At 38.1% G+C, this 21213-nt stretch overlaps 1 pseudogene across 1 annotated transcript in view; it reads left to right on the top strand.

Moving 5' to 3' along the window:
• LOC149022527 (NAD(P)H-quinone oxidoreductase subunit 2 A, chloroplastic pseudogene) overlaps nucleotides 1-2228 on the top strand; it is a 5090-nt pseudogene extending 2862 nt beyond the window's left edge. The window contains exon 3 of the transcript XR_016172064.1: nucleotides 1915-2228. The product of XR_016172064.1 is annotated as an NAD(P)H-quinone oxidoreductase subunit 2 A, chloroplastic pseudogene (transcript). The remainder of the gene's footprint in view (nucleotides 1-1914) is intronic.
• Nucleotides 2229-21213: the final 18985 nt, after the last annotated feature.

Raw genomic sequence — 21213 nt, 5'->3', positions numbered from 1 at the left:
TGGTTGATTCTTCTTGTGGTGGGACTTTCATGCACAAGAATGAGAATGAGGCATGGGAACTTTTTGAGACCCTTAGTGAAAACTCCCAACACCATGCTTCAGCAGCTAGGATTGAGATTCCATCCATTGGGCAACCAAAGAGGAGCGATCTCTATGAGATAAATCCTACCATTGAGATGAGCACTAAGGTTGACTTGCTATCAAAGAAATTGGACCATCTCTTGTCATTAGGACAACAAACCCCATCCCCACTCCCCACAAGTTTCCCCCTTCCACCTAATCGGATTGCAGCATGTGCTTTATGTTCTAGCCTATCCCATCATGTCACTGATTGTTGGCTCATTTGGCTACACAATACCCTGAGTTTGTTAAGGAGCATACACATTTGGCCCAAGGAGTTTCTAAATTTGGCAATGATCCAATCCAAACCAAACCGGGGGGGGGAAAACCACCCCATATTTTCAATACCAAAAACCCGGGAGGGGAAAACCCCCCCAATTTTTCAGGGGGAAAAATCAATGCCCAATCCCTCTAATCAAATACCTTATAGGCCACCTCCATTTAATATGCACCAAAATGCCGATAGGAATGAGCAACCGTCATCTTCACAACCCTCACATAATTCATCATTTGAGGATAAGGTACTAAAAGCACTTAGTGGATTAGAGCAAAACACTCAATTGTTGCATTCCCATTCTCAGTCCATTAACAAATTGGAAACTCAACTTGGTCAACTAGCTGATGCCATCGAGGTAGGAGGGGGAGGTTGGTGGGGTCGTTGCACCTAGTCAACCAATAGGTAACCCTAATCATCAAATTGGGTCTAGGAAAGAACAAGTCCAAGCAATCTCTGTTGTGACATGTAGTGGGAAGGAACATTATGCACCTTTGCCTACTCCTAAGCCATTGCCCATTGATCTTGAGAGTTTAGAAGAGGTTGATTTGACCCATGAGACTGGCAATGATGCACACAAGCCTAGTAAAGAAACACCACCTGTGAGTATTTTCCATCAATTTCCTTGTCCAAGGGGTTGCACATTCCGATTGTAGAGGGTCTTACTCCTAAATCTCTACACTCCCAAACCCCCCCCCCCTCGAAGCTCTTGAGTCCTCAATTCCGAGATTCTAGAAAGAATGAATCATTAAGCCCAAATAGGGATGAAGAGTGCTTTGCGAATTAACTTTATTGATGAGGTAGTGGTTGATTATATTCTAAACATTCTTATTGATGATCCCCTACAACATTACTTGCCATTTGGGGAATATAACCTAAATATTGAGGAAGTCAACACATTGTTGGACTCTTCCACTTCTTTGGAGCAGTCACCATTCACATTTAGATTTGAGCTTCCACCTCCATTGGCTGCTTCTTACTGAGTCTGGCTGAAGACTCTAAACTTAGCGCTTAATGGGAGGCAACCCATTTGTATAGATGTTATTTCTTGTTCTTTTTCTTCTCTTTTCTTTGTTTGTTGTTAGCTAGGTCGTTTGCTTTGGGATGTAGATGAACCATGCTTATTTCATTAAGTTGATTGTTCTATATCTTCTAGTTGATTGTGTTTGAGTTTGGCCAAAGATGTTCTATAACTCAGCGAACTAAGCGTGCCAAGCTTCCACGAAGGACGATAGTCTTGCAAAGATAGGGCATATCTAGGAAGACCATCCCTAATTTGCTTTGAAGTGTAGAGTTACATCGGTTAGGGAAAAGCATTGGGGATTCGAAATCCCAAAGATCTTCACATATTCACAGTTAACGTTTTACATTAGTTAATAGATTTAGTTTAAATTTAGTTTTGTTAAATTCAATCTTAGTAACTTAGCCTTTTAGTTCCCTTGTTCTCAGGGCCGCCCCGGGCCCCCCTAGCTCGCGATTAGTATAGGATTTTATTTTTGATTGGTTAGTGACACGATCAGGCAGGCCTATATTTCTTGGTTTCAATAGGACTCCTTACAAGCGTTCTTTCTATCTACTATTATCTAAAAATAATCAAGTTATTAATGACTGGACGAAACCAAGAAATAACCCCTCACGTGCGAAATTATAGAAGATCTCCTTTAAGATCAAACAATTTCATCGAATTGAGTATGATTGTATGTGTGATAGCATCTACTATATCAGGAATATCAATGAACCCAATTATTGCAATTGCTCAGGATACCCTTTTTTAGCTTCTAGGGTCTATTTCTTAGTTCAAGATCCCTCTTACTAACTGGAATCAAAGAATTAGTAGATCGTAGACTGTCCGCCCAAAATGGGAATGGGATGGGGTTATGAACTTATAATCTGATGATCGAGTCGATTCCATGATTATAAGTTCATTCCATACCGGACCAGACCGGAATAGGGTTATGTAATTCTCATTATGAGAAGGGGTCATTCGAGCGTATGTAAATAGAGACTATGTTTACATATAAATCCCTACGTCGTTCCATTCCATTTAGGATTAGGAATAGGCGTAATTGGACCTGCTTTTTACTTTTACATATCTCTATTTGGGTACCATATTCACTTCTTTGGGCTTCTATTGAATCGAGAAATAGGTTTGATTGTACATCTTTTGATATATATAAGGTATCCTCCGGATAATTCAAATCAAAGCAATTGGATGTCCGACTCGGGCCTATATGACATGACCGATCGATAGAAATACTCCAACATTCCACCTTTGTCATATATTCCATACATCACACTAGATAGATATCATATTCATGAAATACGATTCACTTTCAAGACGCCTTGGTGGTGAAATGGTAGACACGCGAGACTCAAAATCTCGTGCTAAAGAGTGTGGAGGTTCGAGTCCTCTTCAAGGCATAATATTGAGAATGCTCATTGAATGAGCAATTCAATAAGAGATCTCGGATCGAATCGATATTGATATACCGAGTATCTGTTGATACAAAGTATTCCGGCGATCCCCACGATCCGAGTCCGAGCGGTGTTGGAATTGGAATAAGTTCGGCAGCGGATCACGAATCTTGGCGATCTTCTCTATCTAATGAATGGAAAGTCCGCTTTGAAATCATCCGCCCTGCACCCACCCCCCAAGTATATGCTTCAACAGGAATCAAACAAGGGTAGATTGATACAATAGAAACCTATGGTAAAATTCCCACCCGTAACCCAGCAGATAAAGTACATTACATAGTCCGTTTTAGGGATTGACGACTTATCCATTCAATGACTTTGGCATTGGACGTTCCCAAAATGGCGGGTCGGGTGAATTCAATACAATAATAGACGTCTGTTGGCATTCCAGCCTTCCTTCTCCTTTCAGGGCCTATCCGAAAGAGAATCCAGTACCTCTTGGTCGTGAATATCTGAATAGGACGAATCGGCCCCCGTGGATATCTTTGCTTTGGAACAAAACAATTAGAATTAGGCTCGGTCAACTGGAATTTGTATTCTCCATAATGTGTATTCTCCATATAGGAGATCTTCCAATTGAGAAGATCCATCGACCTAAGACGAAGAGAAAGGTCTATCTATTTTATTTAATTATTCAGTTAAACCAATGATTCGTTATTGTAACAGATAGCAACAACCATTCATCGGACATGCGTATTTTTGATTTTCCAATGGATTTACATGTTTCATTAATGGCTCTGGTTGTTCGCCGTTCAAGAATTCTTGTTTAGGCAGTTCATACCATCCATACATAGTGTTTTGATCTAAGATATCAATTCTTCCATGTTTCAGCAATAGCATATTGTTCCATGGAGCTAAGGTCCAAAATATGGAAGAAACAAGTGTTTCCACGACTCTACCACCCCGTCAAGTATGTTCCACTTAATCCCCCTTTCATGACCACATATCTTTCCGGGCTAAGGAATGGGAAATCTTTCTCCTGTTACATGAATCAAATGTTTCATTTCATCCGGGAAAAGCCATCTCTTTCTCAACAATGTCTTTGTCATTTGATCCAATAGCGTTCCGTTAGATAGGAACAGATTTGATAAATACTGATAACTCTCGGATGGAGTATTAGAACGGAAAGATCCATTAGATAATGAACTATTGGTTCTAAGCCATCTCTGGCGATGAATCAACAATTCGAAGTGCTTTTCTTGCGTATTCTTGATGAACCAGCGTTTATATATAGATGTAGGAGGTTTTGTTTGGGAAGTAAGAAGCCCCTTTGACATCTCTTCATCTGCAAAGAATTCTCGACGTGAAAACATAGAGACAAAGGGCTGATCTTTGAATAGAAAAAAGAATGGATCTGTAGGGTCCCAAATGAATTGGCTTATTCGAAAAAAACCTTGTTCTTTGGAAGATCTATCTCGTGTCTGGTACTTCATGGTTCCGCTCTGCAAGAACTCCGAATCCTTCTCTTGAAGCTCATCCTCTTTATGATAAATGATCCGCTTGCCCCAAAATGACCTGGCCCAATAGGGAAATCCCAATTCATTGGGCCTTTCGATACAATCAAATAGATTGCCACAAGGGCGCCATATTCTAGGAGACCAAACTATGTGATTGAATAAATCCTCCTCTATCTGTTGCAGGTCGAGGGCTCCTTCCCCTTCTTCAAACTCCGATTCGTATTTTTCGTATAGAAATCTCTGATCAACGATAGAACAAGATCCATTTTGCATCATATCTAAGAGATTCCTTGGTTCGGACCGAAGAAGCAATGTCACTCGATCATTATCAAACTGACTGCAATCTTTTTCTGTCCGTGAAGATCCCACCAGAACGCCTTCTACTTCTAATAGGCCATGAACTAGATCAGAATCATTCTCAACGAATCCATAAGAAGTGATTCCATTTTTTTCATCGGGTCCGGGTAGAGACCAAAGATCTTGAGCGACCGATCCGGCAGAACAACTCAAAAGATAAAGAAGTATCGTTAATTTCTTCATGCTCGTTCCAAGTTCAAAGTACCATTTGTACAAATAAGAATCCCCTTCCTTACATGATTTCTTCTTCATATAGATAGATATAGGATCTATGGGGCAATTACTTAGAAGTACATTTTGTGCAACAACCCTTCCTATCTGATAGAAAAGGATCCCATGATCCTGAACCGATCTTACCTGGGATCGCAAATCCCAAGTTTGTCTATGAAGAGCGGATCTAATTGTATTAGTGTCTATAATTGATTTCTTCTGTGTAATACTAATTGATAGGGCCTCGTTGGTAAGTGCTACAAGATCTCGTGCATTGGAACCCATGGTTATGGACCCGAATCCATTAGTATGGAACATTTTCTTTTCCAAGTGAAATCCCCTAGTATATGAAAGAGTGAAAAAGTGCTTTCGTTGTTGTGGAATAAGAAGCCTTCGTGTCTTAATGCATGTATTTGATTTATTCGGAGCTATTAGAGTTTTTTGGGAATAGGAGTCGAAGCAATAACAAGAATATTTCTAGTGGAACATCTTTCACAACCCCTGGAGAGATAGTTCACTAATAGACCGAGGGATAAGTAATTCGACTCATTCACATACAGATCATGAATGTTTGGAATCCATATTATGCAAGGAGACATTGCTTTTGCTAATTCGAATTGAAGGGTGATATCAAATCGGTCTATTTTCGGCGTCATATACATAGTTAGAACATTCGTCATAGTTAGCAGCTCCGTATCAAGGTCATCATCGATATCGTCACTATCATCAATATCGTCACTATCATCAATATCGATATCATCAATAAAAGAACCTTTAGGCTTGTCATCCAGGAACTTGTTCGTAAATACCGTAATGAAAGGAACATAGGAGTTTGTCGCTAGGTATTTGACCAAATAGGATCGTCCAGTTCCTATAGAACCTATCATTAAAATACCCCTAGAGGGGGATAGGGCTAAGCGGAGCGAAAAGGGTTTTCCATGAGATGGGAAATGAAAACTATTAGCCCCACACGAGGTTTGTGAATAAGTGATTGTCTGATAATGAGCAAGGAATATCCGTCTTTCTGCTAAACAGGATCTATTAAACTCATAATTCATTAGATACTTTTTATGAATGTCAACTAAGTATCGTAAGTAAATGGATCCCGGTTGTTCAATCATTTGATAACCAGAGTCATTCTTTGATAAATTATCACTATGAGTCAGACTCAATAGAATTTGATCCATCCTTTTTCCTATCGTTAAGGTGGAGAACTGAACCAAGAATTCTCTTTCTTCATCATCAATCGAATCACCGTTCACGTTTTTTCTTTTTCTTATCAATGAATAGATCTATATATATATATATATATATATATATATATATATATATATATATATATATATATATATATATATATATATATATATATAATCATGGCACGGTCACTATAGGGTTCAAGCAAATTAATAATACATGGGCTCTTACTATATATAAACCATATACTCAGATCCTCTCAACCCGATGTGGGACTAAATAAAACCATGGATAAAAGACACAATTAAAATAAATAAAATATTTATATAAAGTTTTAAAATACAAAGTTTGGGCAAGGGATAAAAAAAAAAAAAAAAAAAGCACCCACCGGGGAAGACACACACCCCCCCACACAAAGCACCCCCGGCCCGCCCAGGGGGGGGGGGGGGGGGGGAGGAGGGGGTTGTGAAGGTATGTGAAGAGGGTTTTTTTTTCTTGCCCCCACCATATTTACAATAGTTTTGTGCGGTTGAGATTTAATAAAACAACATACAAACCCCCCCCGGGGGGCCCCCCCCCCCCCCCCCCCACACCCCCCCCCCCCCCCCCCCCCCCCCCGGGGGGTGGGGGTAAGGGGAAGAGCCGGCTTTGTTAAATAAGAGGGGGAGTGTTTTTTTTTTTTTTTTTTTAAACCCCTCCACTTGATTGATGACTGGAAAAAAAAAATTAAAATAAATAAAGAAAACAAAGATAACTCTCAATGAGTGTTTCTGTTTCAGAACCATCAGTAACAGTTTTCATATTTCTATAGAAAGAAAAAATTTAAAAGCATTTGATAAAACTAGTTTTTCGAAATGTTTTCAGTGCTCAAAAGCTTTAAGCTTTGTAAAAGTTTTACGTTATTTGATTAAATGGAAAATAATTGTCATAATCTTCTTATTACTTGTTTCACTTGACTTCCATGAACTCGTTTGATAACTCACTCAGAAGTTGTCTCTAGTGCCTTTAGCTTGCTTCAAAAAACCAAAATTATAGTCGAAAGATGTTAGATAAGCACCTTTTGTTAGGTTTGGGTGTCTTGTATTATGTGGGTCCATGTAATTATGGTTTTGGTTGTATTTGTAATTGAAACAGAGTTTGGGTCAATTACTAATTACTGGGGTAAAATTGTAATTACATTGGGATTAGGGTTTTAGGTTTCCCTATAAATAGTCTCTGTAGGATAACCTAGTAGACACGGAAGCAAAGGGTAATACTTTGTGGCTGTGAGACTGGTGTGAGGTTTCCTGGAAATAGTGAAACTCTTTTTTTCTCTCTAGTGGACATAGGCAGGGTTTTGTCGAACCACGTTAAATCCCCTTGTGTGCTTTGTGTTTTTCTCCGTTCGTGGTTGTGTATCCATTATCTCTAACAAGTGGTATCAGAGCAAGGTTCGGTGGATCGTCGCCGGAGATGTGCGAAGATCCAAAAATTAGAGGATATGTGCCAGGAAAAACGGAGAAGGCTTCGATGGATTGATCGAAGGTACGATTATAGATCTAGAATCATGAAGTTTTTTTTTTATCTTTTTATTTCTTATGATTTGAGCGGATTGGCTCGATGATTGAAAAAAAAAAAAAAAAAAAAAAAAAAGGGGAAGGCGATCTTGTTTAAGATCGTGGTAAAAGAAAAAAATAAAAATTTAAGTGTTCCGGTTTTAGATCACCAGACTGTCCGTGGGGTTTTTATTATTATTATTTTTTTTTTTTTTTTTTTTTTTTTTTTAAACTTTGGTTTGAATGTAATGGTTACATTCGTTTTGAAAAGAAAAAAAAAGTTGAAAAACAGCTGAGAGGTGGAACGTGAAAAGGTGGAACGGAGGAAAGAAACAAAAATTCGGTGAAAAAAAAAACGGAAAAAAAAAGAAAAGGGATTTTTTTTTTTTTTTTTTGGTATTATCGGATCGTATCGTATAGATTATTTCCACAGATTTTTGTGTGAAGGGTTTTGTATGGAGTTAAGCGTTCCTAAAATTTTTGGACGTTCCGAACTCAGTGGAAGTGACGGATCGAAGAAATTTCGCTCTATTGGTATTGATTTTGTGAGTTCGTATGGAAATCAATGGTGAGGTTCTTTTAATTGATTGATGGGTACGAAAGCCACAGATCAGATAAATTGTACAAGTTTGCAGGTAGTGTTGAAACAGGTGGATCTCCAATTGACACTTTGGCAAGGGGTACAGGTAGACATAATTTGCAAGTTGTTTAGGCGCAAAACAATGGCAAATATGGAAAGAAGCGAGTGACTTTTGCTTTGGATTTGGTGAGTGGCGATGATCTCTCGGAGCCGACCGTGACAAAAGGAGAGATGGAGCCACATCACGTCGTATAGCAATGATGAGTTGTACGGGACACCCTGTGGTGGGGGTGTGTGCCATGCTGGTTTAGTGATGGCGGTAACAAAAGCATTCCTGGAAGGGATGTGGGTCATGCGTGTATAGCGGCGATGAGCTGTACAGGACATCCCAGGTGGGGGTGTGCGCCATGTTGGTTAGTGATGGCGGTAACAAAAGCATCCCTGGAGGGGATGTGGGCCATGCGGTAAGGTGTGGTGGATACACAGAGACATGTGATTGCAGAGAGACATCATCAACGGTTTTCTTCAAGGTGGTTTGCAAAATTCAAGCCAAGGTGGAGATTGTTGGGTTTGGGTGTCTTGTATTATGTGGGTCCATGTAATTATGGTTTTGGTTGTATTTGTAATTGAAACAGGGTTTGGGTCAATTACTAATACTGGGGTAAAATTCTAATTACATTGGGATTAGGGATAACCTAGTAGACACGGAAGCAAAGGGTAATACTTTTTGGGTGTGAGAGTGGTGTATCCATTATCCCTAACACTTTTTATTTCTCATTATTTGTAAGAAGCAACTGTGACGAAACAAACATAGTAACCGTTGGATAGATTTTCACTTGAAGATCCTCCAGGAATCTGATCTGGGAAAGAAGGATTAATAGGTGGGTCTGTAGTGTATGTTTTCCCAATTGAGACTGCAATCAAAAACTCAAGAACTTAAAAAAAGGCAAAATATTAAACAAAACGTGAACAGCTCTTCATCCCAGAAATTGTTCATATAAAAAAAAAATGGAACATACCCGTAGGCCAATTCATCTTGGACGGTTTTACCAACAGATGTGGCCCACAAGCATTCGGAGAGAACTATAACAACGGGAGCAGTTGATACAGAAGCCGAGTGGGTTTTGGCCCAATCCGGATGACCAAATCCAGTCACATACCCTTCAACATCAAATTTGTTCCCACAAACCCAAAATTTCAAGACCAGTTCAGAAATTGCAAATAAACAGACAAGTTAAAGAAAAATGAAAGTCGAAAGAAGTCAAAAGAAGTAAACGAAGGGAGAAAAGAGTTGACATGTCTTTGATGGCGAAAGTAAAGCCTTGGAGTTCAGTAGAAGCAGTTGGTGGAGGAGTTGGTACAAATTTCTCCATGAAAGCTCCAAATGCTAGAACAAGAACCCAAAATAGGGCTTCTTCTTCTTCTTCTCCTTCTCCGTCAGAGCTTCGATCAAAAGCTGGGTGTAACACGAATGACCTGCAAGCAAAGCTGCTGCTTCAAGCCACTTCTTCTTCTCCGTTAGAGCTTCGAGCAAACCCTGGGTATAAAACGAAATGAGGTCTAAGCAAGCAAGGTTGGGTTTTATGTTTTAGATTTTGAAAACTGTATATGGTCAAGGTTAGGGCTGGATTTTACAGTTTGGGCTTACTGATCTTGGGGTGAAGACACATTTGGAACCCACATTGCACAAATCGGGGTGTCTAAATACCTTAAAGAAAGTACCTCTGGTATGTTTCAACTCTGACGAAGTATTGTGATTACAACATCCATTCAAGTGTTCATGGAGATTCCTCAACAAGTTTTTCAACATTTAAAGGTCGAAATCTAAATGATTGGCTTCAATCAAGCTAACGACGATTATGCCAAAATTTTAATATTATAAGTGTGAATAAATCAATCTAAGACCTTGTTTCAATTTAAGGTTTTCAAAAAAGAGAAAGTGGATCATGGACTCAAAAGGGAGATTCAGGTTTGGCGGGCCACATCATCCTACCAAAACCAATTCCTACTTGATTTCTATTCTTTGGTGCCCTTTATTAAGGCATTTCAACAATTTTCGTGTGTCTGTGACATGAAGGTATCTCTATAATGGCTATTATCCATGAAGACATTTGTCCCAACACTAAAAACAAGAACATGGTCATTATGTTATGTATGTGGGTCAGATTTTGTGTAAACTTGGCCTTCGCTCGTTTTGCGCTGAAAATTATTTTTGTGCATCTGATTCACATGGAAATCGTTCATCCAATAGCCCAGATTACCATGAGATATGGACAAAGTTGATTATATTTCAATTTAGGGTTTTTTGGTTTAAAGATGTAGCTCTCCTCCTCTATAATTGGTTTTCCAGTTTTGTTGAAACTAGTCGATTGTTTGGCGGCCGTGGGTTTTCTTCCCCTTGAGGATATCCACATAAAATCTTTTGTGTTCTATGTTTTTATTTTTTTGTTGTGTGATTGTTCCTCGGTTTCAATCCTAAAAGTGAGGGTAATTAAAACCCTATGGGGTTGTTTCCTCTCTTGGTTGGGCTCTGTATCCATGTTAGAAGTATAATTTTATCATTAAAGAAACAAGATGGAAGGTCTAACTTTTGTTAAGTTCAGTCGAGGACCCCTAAACCCTAATGGGGTATCTAAATCATCTTTCCAACCTTATGGCGTGGGCTTGTTTCCTTTGTAGAATTTTTTGGGTTAGTAGGCTTAATTATGCCCACTTTAGTTCAATTATACCCAAGTTTCAAAATGTTGCCTCATGTTGCCATGTCCGTGGTAGACAACACCACCGACACGGCGACATGTCACGACATTTAGGGTAACTTTTGGAGGGGTGTCGGTGAAAATTTGACCCTAGTTTCAAGGAGTATTTGGGATCATTTTTTCCTGAATTTTGTTGTGTAGCCTAATTTGAAGCCAATAAACACACTGAGAGTGCTATTTTGGCCTAAAACATCACATAATTAATGTTCCTTATTGGTATATACCCGGTTGTATGCAAAGCAACTGAAAGTTTGAAAAACTCAAATAAACTAATGTAAACATGCAAAGAGAACACAAGTACACAACTAGTGAAGAGAAGTATCAAGGTCTACAATTAATTATGCAATTGTGGCCAACGGAGAGCTGTTCTAGTGAAACCAACACCTCTTGGTGAAGAGGTCGTGGGTTCGACTCTTGCTAAGGCATATTAATATTCTCATCCCCCGGCTTAATAAAGCCCCTTTGTACCCAAAAAAATTTTTATGCAATTGTGTTGAGCATGGCTCATGCTTCACATTCTGTTGCCGACAGACATGTGGGTGTGGCAACAATGCCCCTAGAGCCTGTAGAGGTCCTACGTCACTTTGGGCCTTAGAATTTCTTTGAAGTTTGAGCAAAATAGGGTTAAAATGACAAAAATTGAATGAAAAATTGTTGAAGAATGGAACGAAATTCAGCTAAATATTGGGAATTTCAAAATATATCACCGAAAAATTCGGGTGGCCATTTCGTGTCGCCTAAGTTTGCTGCCATAATGTACATTGATCATATCCCATTACAATTGCCCAATCGTAGTCCCAAGACCAACATGGCTCAACTTGGCCCGAGACTAGACTAGATTGAATACTAAACATGCCATGGTATGGCCAACGTTTTCGACCAATATGTTCGGCTAGGCTTGACCAAGACTAAGCTAGGCTCAAATTAGCACGGTAGGGCATGGGCTATTACATTTTAACCCTGAGTCAATGTCACTTCATGCTAGGCCGTGCTAGTCAACCCATACTTAACTGGCCCAATTAGGAATAATCGACCAGGGTTGGACTTGACTTCACCCATCAAGGTTCAGGGTAAATGATAAAATTTGTAGGCCCTGAGTAATAGTTAGACCAAAACAAGACTTAGTTAAGAACATTTATGGCTGATATTGGATTTTGTAAAGCCCAACCAAACCAAACCCATCCCTATTGTAGCATTAATCAAAGCTCAAGCTACGGCCAAGCCTTAATATAGCTTGGCCCAACAAAATTTGAAGGTCTTAAGACTCAAATAAATTCATTAGTACAAATAGATTTGGCCCAGTAAACCACACTGGGCAAAGCCCATGGCAAAGAATTTTACTCGTTAAAATTGACCTTTTATGTTAATAAAAATGAGATATTAGACTTTTAAAAGGGTCAACCCAGTGTAAAATATATGTCATAAAAGTACCCAACTTTTATATAACAGATTTGGGCCAAATAAAAATCCTTGAATATTATATAAATAAATTTCTAAAACACTTAAGTGTGTTCATAAGGTACACTGAAATCCTTGTATATTATAAAAACTTAAACAATATTTTTTTTCTTCAGGAAAAGCAGACCACATATATGTTGTATACTTATATGGACTTGGATCATTTCTATGATATAAATGCTTCTAGCATATGCTACTTGTTATGAATGTAACTTGCTAGTCTCCCAACTCTATAAGGAGACTAGCAGAGAGGGGGAGTTATAATTTAATTTCTTGTAAAACTCTTACTCCTTTCTATTTAAAGATAATGAAACCTCACCCCAGAAGTAAGTTGATTGGGGTTTTCCTGCCGTGGATGTAGGCTTCACAATGAATGCTGAACCACATTAATTTTTGAGTTCTTGTGTGAATGTTTATGATAAATTCAACATGGTATCAAAGCAAGGTTCGATAGATTGTTGTCAAGTCGTGTGGAGATCTAGAATCATGAGAAAATATGTGGCAAGAGAACAATGAAGTTTTTGATTGATTGGTCAAAGGTACGATTTTAAATACTAAAATCGTGCGTTTCTTTTATTTAGTTTCCTTTCTTTTCTTTTCTTTGTGCTTTGTTAGATTGGATCAAAAAAAAAAAATGAAAAGATTTGGTTTAGATCGTTGATCCAGTTTTTGATCGTTAAAAAAATAAAAATAAAAAAAAAGATTCTGTTGAAATCGTTGAAAAAAAAAAAAGGAAAAGAAGAAGGAGGCCGGAAGAAGAGACGCCCATCAGTTTTTTGATCTTTATTTTTTTTTAAAAGAAGGTTGTGTGAGTGGAAGGAACGTGTGAAGAAGTGAAGAAAAAAAATCGGTGGAGGAAGAAAAAAAAAAAAGAAAGAAAGAAAGATAGTTTGTTTTATTCTGGTACCGTACAAGTTATTTCCACAGGATTTTGTGTGAAAGTGTTTTGTACGGGGTTAAGTGGTTTTAAGGTTTTTGGGCATTCCAGACTCAGTGGAAGTATCGGATCAAGGAGATTTTGCTCTATTGGTATATGATATTATGGGTTCGTACGGAGATCTTCTCATGGCAAGTTCTTTAGCAATACAACACTCTCTTGGAAAAATTATATCTTTACCGAGAACTTCAATCGAGTCTCATGGTACTACTCTTGCTCTCTCTACTTTTCGGAATTCATTTATAGTAGATTCGGGTGCAACCGACAACATGTGTCGATCTACCACTCTTTTGTCTGATTTGAGCACTGATAAGTTACAATCTTATCCTCCTATTACTGTTGCCAATGGTACTACTGTCCCAATCCAAGGTCAAGGGACGTTGAACTTATTTTCAACCAAGACTGATTCATTATTTGTGCCATCGTTATCTGTGAATTTGTTATCGGTTAGTAAAATTACTCGAGTTTAAATTGTAATGTGATTTTTTCAAAGGACAAAGTAGTGTTCCAAGACAATTTAACGGGGACAATGATTGGTGAAGGTAGACTCGCAAAATGGACTCTATATGTTAGATCCTACAACTACCGCATTGACTTCTATGAGTAATCATGAGAAATCTCAACTTTGGCATTGGCATATGGGTCACCCTTCTGATAAGATTTTACGATCTTTAAATCCTAATTTATTTTTTAATTCTACTGGTTGTGATGCCTGCCATTTTTCCAAGCGACACAGATTGTCGTTTCCACATAGTACTCATGTTTCAAATGCATTATTTGATCTAGTGCATTCCGATGTTTGGCATTCTCCTATAGACTCTAGAGATGGATTCAGATATTTTGTTTCATTTGTTGATGATAAATCTCGGGCTACATGGTTGTATTTATTGTCCTCCAAGAATGAAGTACTACGGATGTTTCAAGAATTTTGTCGGATGATTTTGACTCAAGATCGGACTCGCATTAAAGTTTTGCGAACGAGATAATGGGATGAGAATACACCAATAGGCCCTTTCAATCATATCTCAAAAGTTTAGGAATCTTACATCAAACTTCATGCGCAGGCACTCCTCAACAAAATGGCATTGCTGAGCGCAAAAACAGGCATTTACTTGAGGTGACTCGATCTTTGTTATTTCATGGGAATCTTCCCAAGACTTATTGGTCGGATCTTGTCGACAAGACGAGTTGTTATTTAATCAACCGTCTACCCGAAGCATTTTGAACTTTAAGATACCTTTAGAGATTCTATATGATCGTCCTATCGTGATGTCTCATCTTCGAGTTTTTGGTTGCATTGTTTATGTTCATGCCCAGGGTGGTGGTAAACTTGATCATCGTGCTCGCAAATGTGTGTTTTTGGGATACTCATCTACTAAAAAGGGTTACAAGTGCTTTGACCCATCTACTGGTAAACTTTTTATTTCACGGGATGTGTCTTTTGATGAAACTCAAATGTTCTTCTCTAGCAGGAATCAAACTCAAGGGGAGCTAGATTACAGTGAATTTGTTCCTGTCCCATTACCAATTATTCCAAACAACATGTCTGTAAGGGGTGATGCTAATGAAGACAATGTTATGGGCGACACTACTGAAGATAACACTATTATAGGTGATGTCACTGAAGATACTGACGAGAATCAACATGGTGAAGCAACTACAAATGTACCTATTGTAGAAAATGATACAGTTGAAACTATTGCGCAACTACCAATTCGCAGATCTACTCGAGTCTCTCAGCCTTCAGTAATATTGCGCGAGTTTACCACTTATCATACAGTTAAGTTTCCAATCCAATCTCATTTAAGTTATGATAATATCTCCCCTCAATATTTTGCATATCTTTCGGCCATTGAAGACTATAAGGAGCCGACCAATTTTATTGAAGCTAAAAATTCATCTAAATGGGTGAAAGCTATGAATGAGGAACTAGAAGCTCTTCATAAAAATAAAACATGGGATATAGTGCAACTCCCAAGTGGCAAACATCCAGTTGGATGTCGTTGGGTCTATAAGACCAAGTTCAAGAGTGATGGGACTCTAGAGAGATATAAGGCAAGGCTTGTTGCCAAAGGATATACTCAAACATACGGAGTTGATTATAGAGAGACATTTGCTCCTGTAATTAAAATGAATATTGTAAGAGTGTTGATTTCAGTTGCCGTTAATTGTGGATGGCCACTTTTGCAAATGGATGTGAAAAATGCCTTTTTACAGGGAGACTTACAAGAAGAAGTTTATATGGAAATTCCTCCAGGCCACCCATTAGAAAAACAAGATGGACTTGCTTGTAAATTGAAGAAAGCAATATATGGCCTAAAGCGATCACCACGAGCATGGTATGAAAAGTTAAGTACAGCTCTTATTAGATTTGGATTTACTAGAAGTGGATCAGATTCCTCCATGTTTGTGAAGAAAACCTCTACTGGCATAACAGTAATTTTGGTATACGTGGATGACATTGTAATCACTGGAGATGATCATGAAGGATTCAATACCCTCAAAGAATATTTGAAGAAGACCTTTGACATCAAGGACTTGGGACAACTACGGTACTTTCTTGGAATTGAAGTTGCTAGGTCTAGTAAAGGATTATTCATCTCTCAACGGAAATATGTTCTTGACTTGTTGAAGGAAACTGGCAAATTGGGTGTGAAACCAGCCAACACACCTATGGATTACACTTGTAAGGTTACTAATGATGATTCTCAATTGCAGGATAATAATTGTTTTCAAAGGTTGGTTGGAAAATTGATTTACTTGACCATTACTAGACTTGACATTGCATATGCAATGAGCTATGTAAGTCAATCCTACCAAAGGGCACATGGAATTGGTTAATCATATATTACGTTATCTGAAGTCTTCTCCAGGAAGGGGCATTTGCATGAAGAATAATGGACACACAAACATTGAAGGATATGCCGATGCAGATTGGGCTGGCAATCCTACTGATCGAAGATCAACTACTGGCTTTTGTGTATTCGTAAGAGAAAATTTAGTTTCTTGGAGAAGTAAAAAACAAAATGTTGTCGCTCGTTCTAGTGCAGAAGCAGAGTACAGAGCAATGGCGTCTGCCACTAGTGAATTAGTCTGGATTGGTGCCCTACTTCAAGAATTGGGGGTGAGAGGTTCTAAAAAACCCATGAAGTTGTTCTGCGACAATCAAGCGGCTACACACATTGCCTCTAATCCGGTGTTTCATGAAAGAACTAAACACATTGAAGTTGATTGTCATTTTGTTCGTGAGAAAGTTCAGGATGGAACTATAGAAACCCCTTATGTAAGAAGTGAAAATCAGCTTGCAGATGTATTCACCAAAGCCTTGTCAAAGGGATTGTTTCAAATTGCATTGAGCAAGTTGACCTCAAATGATGTTTTCGATCCAACTTGAGGGGGAGTGTTATGAATGTAACTTGCTAGTCTCCCAACTCTATAAGGAGAATAGCAGAGAGGGGGAGTTAGAATTTAACTTCTTGTAAAACTCTTACTCCTTTCTATTTAAAGATAATGAAACCTCACCCCAGAAGTAAGTTGATTGGGGTTTTCCTGCCGTGGATGTAGGCTTCACAATGAATGATGAACCACGTTAATTCTTGAGTTCTTGTATGAATGTTTATGATAAATTCAACACTACTAAAAAGAGGAAGAGAAAAAATGCTTCTAGTTGTGTGGAATGTTTGGGTGGACTAGCAAACACAACTGCTGTTGTCTAATGCATACAAGTCATACTGCGAACCATGAGTCTAAGGAGCTAGGGGATGTTAAAGGAAAATAATTGCTAGGTTTAAGCATGACTTGATTGAAACTCAATTCTGTAAGTATAACTACCCTAAACGAGTTATGAACATTTTGTTATAACCGGTTTGTGAAATAAGTCACCTGAAAATTCATAAATTAAGAAGTAAATGTTGCGTATTTTTCTTACTATGAATAATAAAAGCATGTGATACCGGAATACTAGCTACTTTTGGGGGGGAAAAAACAAGGAGCAAAAGAGATAGCGTTTTTTAATAATATAATATATATAAAATAAAATAAAAGGAAGGGTGACCTTAACTAATAAAAGGGGGGTTTTTTTAAATTTTTTAAAGATATAATTATTTTAAGTATAGGAGTGGGGGGGACCGCCCCCCCCCTTGGGGGGGAGAAAGGGGTGTTTTTTTTTTGTTTTTTATAAAAAAAGGGGGGGGGGGGGGGGGGGGGTGTTTTTTTTTTTTTTTTATTGTTTTTGGTGGGGGGGGGGGTTTGTAAGAAAAAAAAAAAAAAAAGGGAAGAGAGTGGTGTGTGGTTGGGGGTGGGGGGGGGTTGAGAAGAAAAAAAATAAAAAATAAAAAATAAAAAAATAAAAAAAAAAAAAAAATTATACTACTATAATAAAAGCATGTACTCTTCTTTTTTCGCAAATCTTTTTCTGTCCTTTTCTGTCCTTATTATTTTTCCAAATACCAATAATACTGTACTATTTGTTATTTCTTTTTTTTTTTTTTTTTTGCAAGGATAATTTGGACATTTTAGTCATAAATTATTATTAATTTATCATTAATTTTAATTCCTCTTTTAATTTCTCTCTCGATTTAATTCCTAGAGTTACTTTCCTAACACATTTCTTCTTTGAGTTATATTCGAAATCTAACTCTGATATCTAAAGCTATATAAGCACTTCAGGCAAGCTTTATGTAGTAAGTATTCAATATTCATACTCTATGTGATCAATTACTTAAATTATCTATTGAGTAGTCGTGATCATATTTCATTGGTACTGACTTGCTGATGTATCTCGACCCCCAAGTCGAGTACACGTGTTTTGCAGGAATGTGACAGGGAAGGGGTCGAGCACGGATTTCATATCAACGATTAGCGCCGTCTGTGGGAATCTTCATTAAAAAGCCCGTTCAAATCAGATCAAGAATGCTAAATCAACTGAATAATAATAAGGTGATCAAACTCCCTTGTGAGGTAATACTACCTTCAAATTCTCTTTTGAGTAATTCAATCATAAGGTATGTCGTTGTTTCCTCTTCTCTTAAGAATAATAATTATTCTTCATGGAGTTTGATGAATTATTTATCGAAATTTTTTTATTGCTACGCTATTCCCATTGCGAAACCAATCAATCAAAATCTGATGGGAATTCGCTCAGATTTTTTAGAACTGGTAAGAGAACATTGAGATTTACGATAGATTACTATTCTATAATTTTGTGTTTTTGACAACGCATGTTACAAATCTGCACTGGATTTTGCATGGGAGCAGTGCCTCAAGCAGCCAACGGTTAGATTTAAATTTTTATGCTTAAATTAAATCTTCACCGTCCATTATAGGCATGTGTAATAAATACCAATTTAAGTATTAGTAAACCAGTTTTCTCACCTAACTCAAATGGTTCAAGCGACCCAAACCCATGCTAATAGACCCAAGGAATCATTGGAGACGTGGATTCCGTCTTCAACCTTTGGAAAGATTCGACGAACAGGGAAGAAAACGAGAAAATTTTTCCAAGTGATTCCGGAAAAAATGCCTCCCTTTCCCCGGCTCTCGAGCAGTTCCACCATCGCTGGCATTAATTTCAAGTTCAACGATACTTGCAGATATTGCGGCACCAAGTACTACTGAATCTATTCTCACTGCCAATCTGAACCTTGTTGCTACCAAGAACCAATCAACACGACTGGTAACAGCGCATCACTGCAGCAGAATTATTTTCTTGGTTGTTCACTGGCTCTTCAACTACCGGTTGCTCGTATCAATCACTTGCATCCATTGCAAAGCCTTATATTACATCATGTAGACCTGTTCTTGCCGCTGATCTGAATCTTCTTGCGGCTCAAACAACCAAAAAGCAAGCTTGGAAACAGAAATGATGGAACTGCTCCAGAGCAGTTCTTGGATTATAAACTATTTCCATCTTCTCCTTGCAGCATTCAAGATCCATAGAGGCTTCATACCATGATCTGTATACAAAAAGAAAAAGCACAATTGTACTTGGTTACCCTTTTCCCAATAAGGCTACTACTGAGTTTTACATCTTCTATATATATATATATATATATATATATATATATATATATATATATATATATATATATATATATATATATATATATATATATATATATTTTGTATGAACAGTTAGACATCTGTTTGTCATCCAGAATCCATCAAATTATACAAAAATGTCAAAGATGCTACTCGTATTTTGTGTTTCAAGTGTTTCTTTTAGTGCTTGATTGATCAGATTTTGTTAATCTTTCCAAGAATTTAGTTCCACTCCTATTTAAATGCCCATTGAGAGTTGGGTTTGTTTATTGATGCTCTGTTAGTGACTTGATTATATCTTCCAGAGAATCCTACTATTTCTTGGTGCATAAGTTTCTGTTTCACATTCTGTAATTTAGTCTATATTTAAGCCAGTGATGGTAGAACTGCTCCAGAGCCGGGGAAAGGGAGGCATTTCTCCCGGAATCACTTGGAAAAATTTTCTCGTTCTTCCTGTTGGTTGAACCTTTCCAAAGGTTGAAGACAGAATCCACCTCTCAAATGATTCCTTTGGTCCATTAGCATGGGTTTGAGTCGCCTGAACCATTTGAGTTAGGTGAAAAATTCGGTTTAGTATCACTTAAGTTGGTATTTATTACACATGCCTATAATGGACGGTGAAGATTTAATTTAAGCATAAAAATTTAAATCTAACCGTTGGCTGTTTGGAGTAGTGCCTATGTGGCAAAATCCTTTTCACAGTGGTGGGTCTTCTTAGTTACAATGCTTTTAATTTTTCTGCAACCAAGCCCGTTTATATCATGTTATCTCAACCGTAAGACTCCCTTGTGAGGCATTTCAACTGCAAGATGCACGACCTTTGATCTACAGCGCGCAGCTTTTCTAATGTCTCTTCAAGGACCCAAGAGCCAGGCGACGGTATGGAGGGCTTGCTAGCATTCGAACTTCACTATAGAGCAGATCTGATTCAGATAACACCGGAACTACTACAGTAGCAGCCTCTAAGAAAGAATTTCAAGATAAATCTCTACAGAAGAAGAAATATAATGAAACTTTATGGTTGTTGTTCGTCAGAAATTCATTGAGGCAAAACGTCTGGCCACACATGAAAAACTTCGCCAGTCTAAGAAATTCCGAGATGCATTGGAGGTACTGGATTCCAACAAAGATATATTCATGAAGTTTCTGCAAACTTGCCTTCAACGTCAAACCTGGTTATCTCAACGGCGACGCCACCACCGAGGCGTTTGAAGAAGCAGCGATGCTCAATGAGGGGCAGTTCATTTACATTTTTCCTTGTGTGGAAATTGAAGAGTGCTCTCAAAAAGTCAGGGTGTTTATTGATCCGCCATTACATTCATATCATTGGATTCATTCAGTCTCTTTGAGTAAAAAAAGAAAGAAAGCATGTTCTACCGAGCATGGAAAAGGGCATTAAGCTTCATAGCAATAATTTGGCCGTGACGCCATTAGCGGATTTGTGAGCGTTCTTGAACCGCAGACGAAGCAGATGAGCATTCGGAAATTCAATTGTTGTTTCTTCAATGCAAGCAACAATTCTCAAAGCGGAGTTCTCGTTCTAACAGCAAAGATTCTTCAAAAGATGTTATCACCTTCTTTAGAGAAGATGACTCTATATCAAAGCAGTGAGAAAGAGCACAGAGAGTACCGTTCTCTCCCATCTCATCAAGCCATTTACCTGCACGAACCAATCTACCCTGGATATCTATGATGTGCTATTTTTCACTCAAAACAAGTGACGAGCATTCGAAAATTCAATTATTGTTTCTTCAATGCAAGCAACAATTCTCAAAGCGGAGTTCTCGTTCTAACAGCAAAGATTCTTCAAGAGATGTT

This window comes from Hakea prostrata, chromosome 3 (assembly GCF_041222555.1).
Source record: "Hakea prostrata isolate BN-2017 chromosome 3, UWA_Hpros_2, whole genome shotgun sequence".
Classification (NCBI taxonomy): Eukaryota; Viridiplantae; Streptophyta; class Magnoliopsida; order Proteales; family Proteaceae; genus Hakea; species Hakea prostrata.
This window is presented reverse-complemented; position numbering and strand designations above follow the sequence as displayed.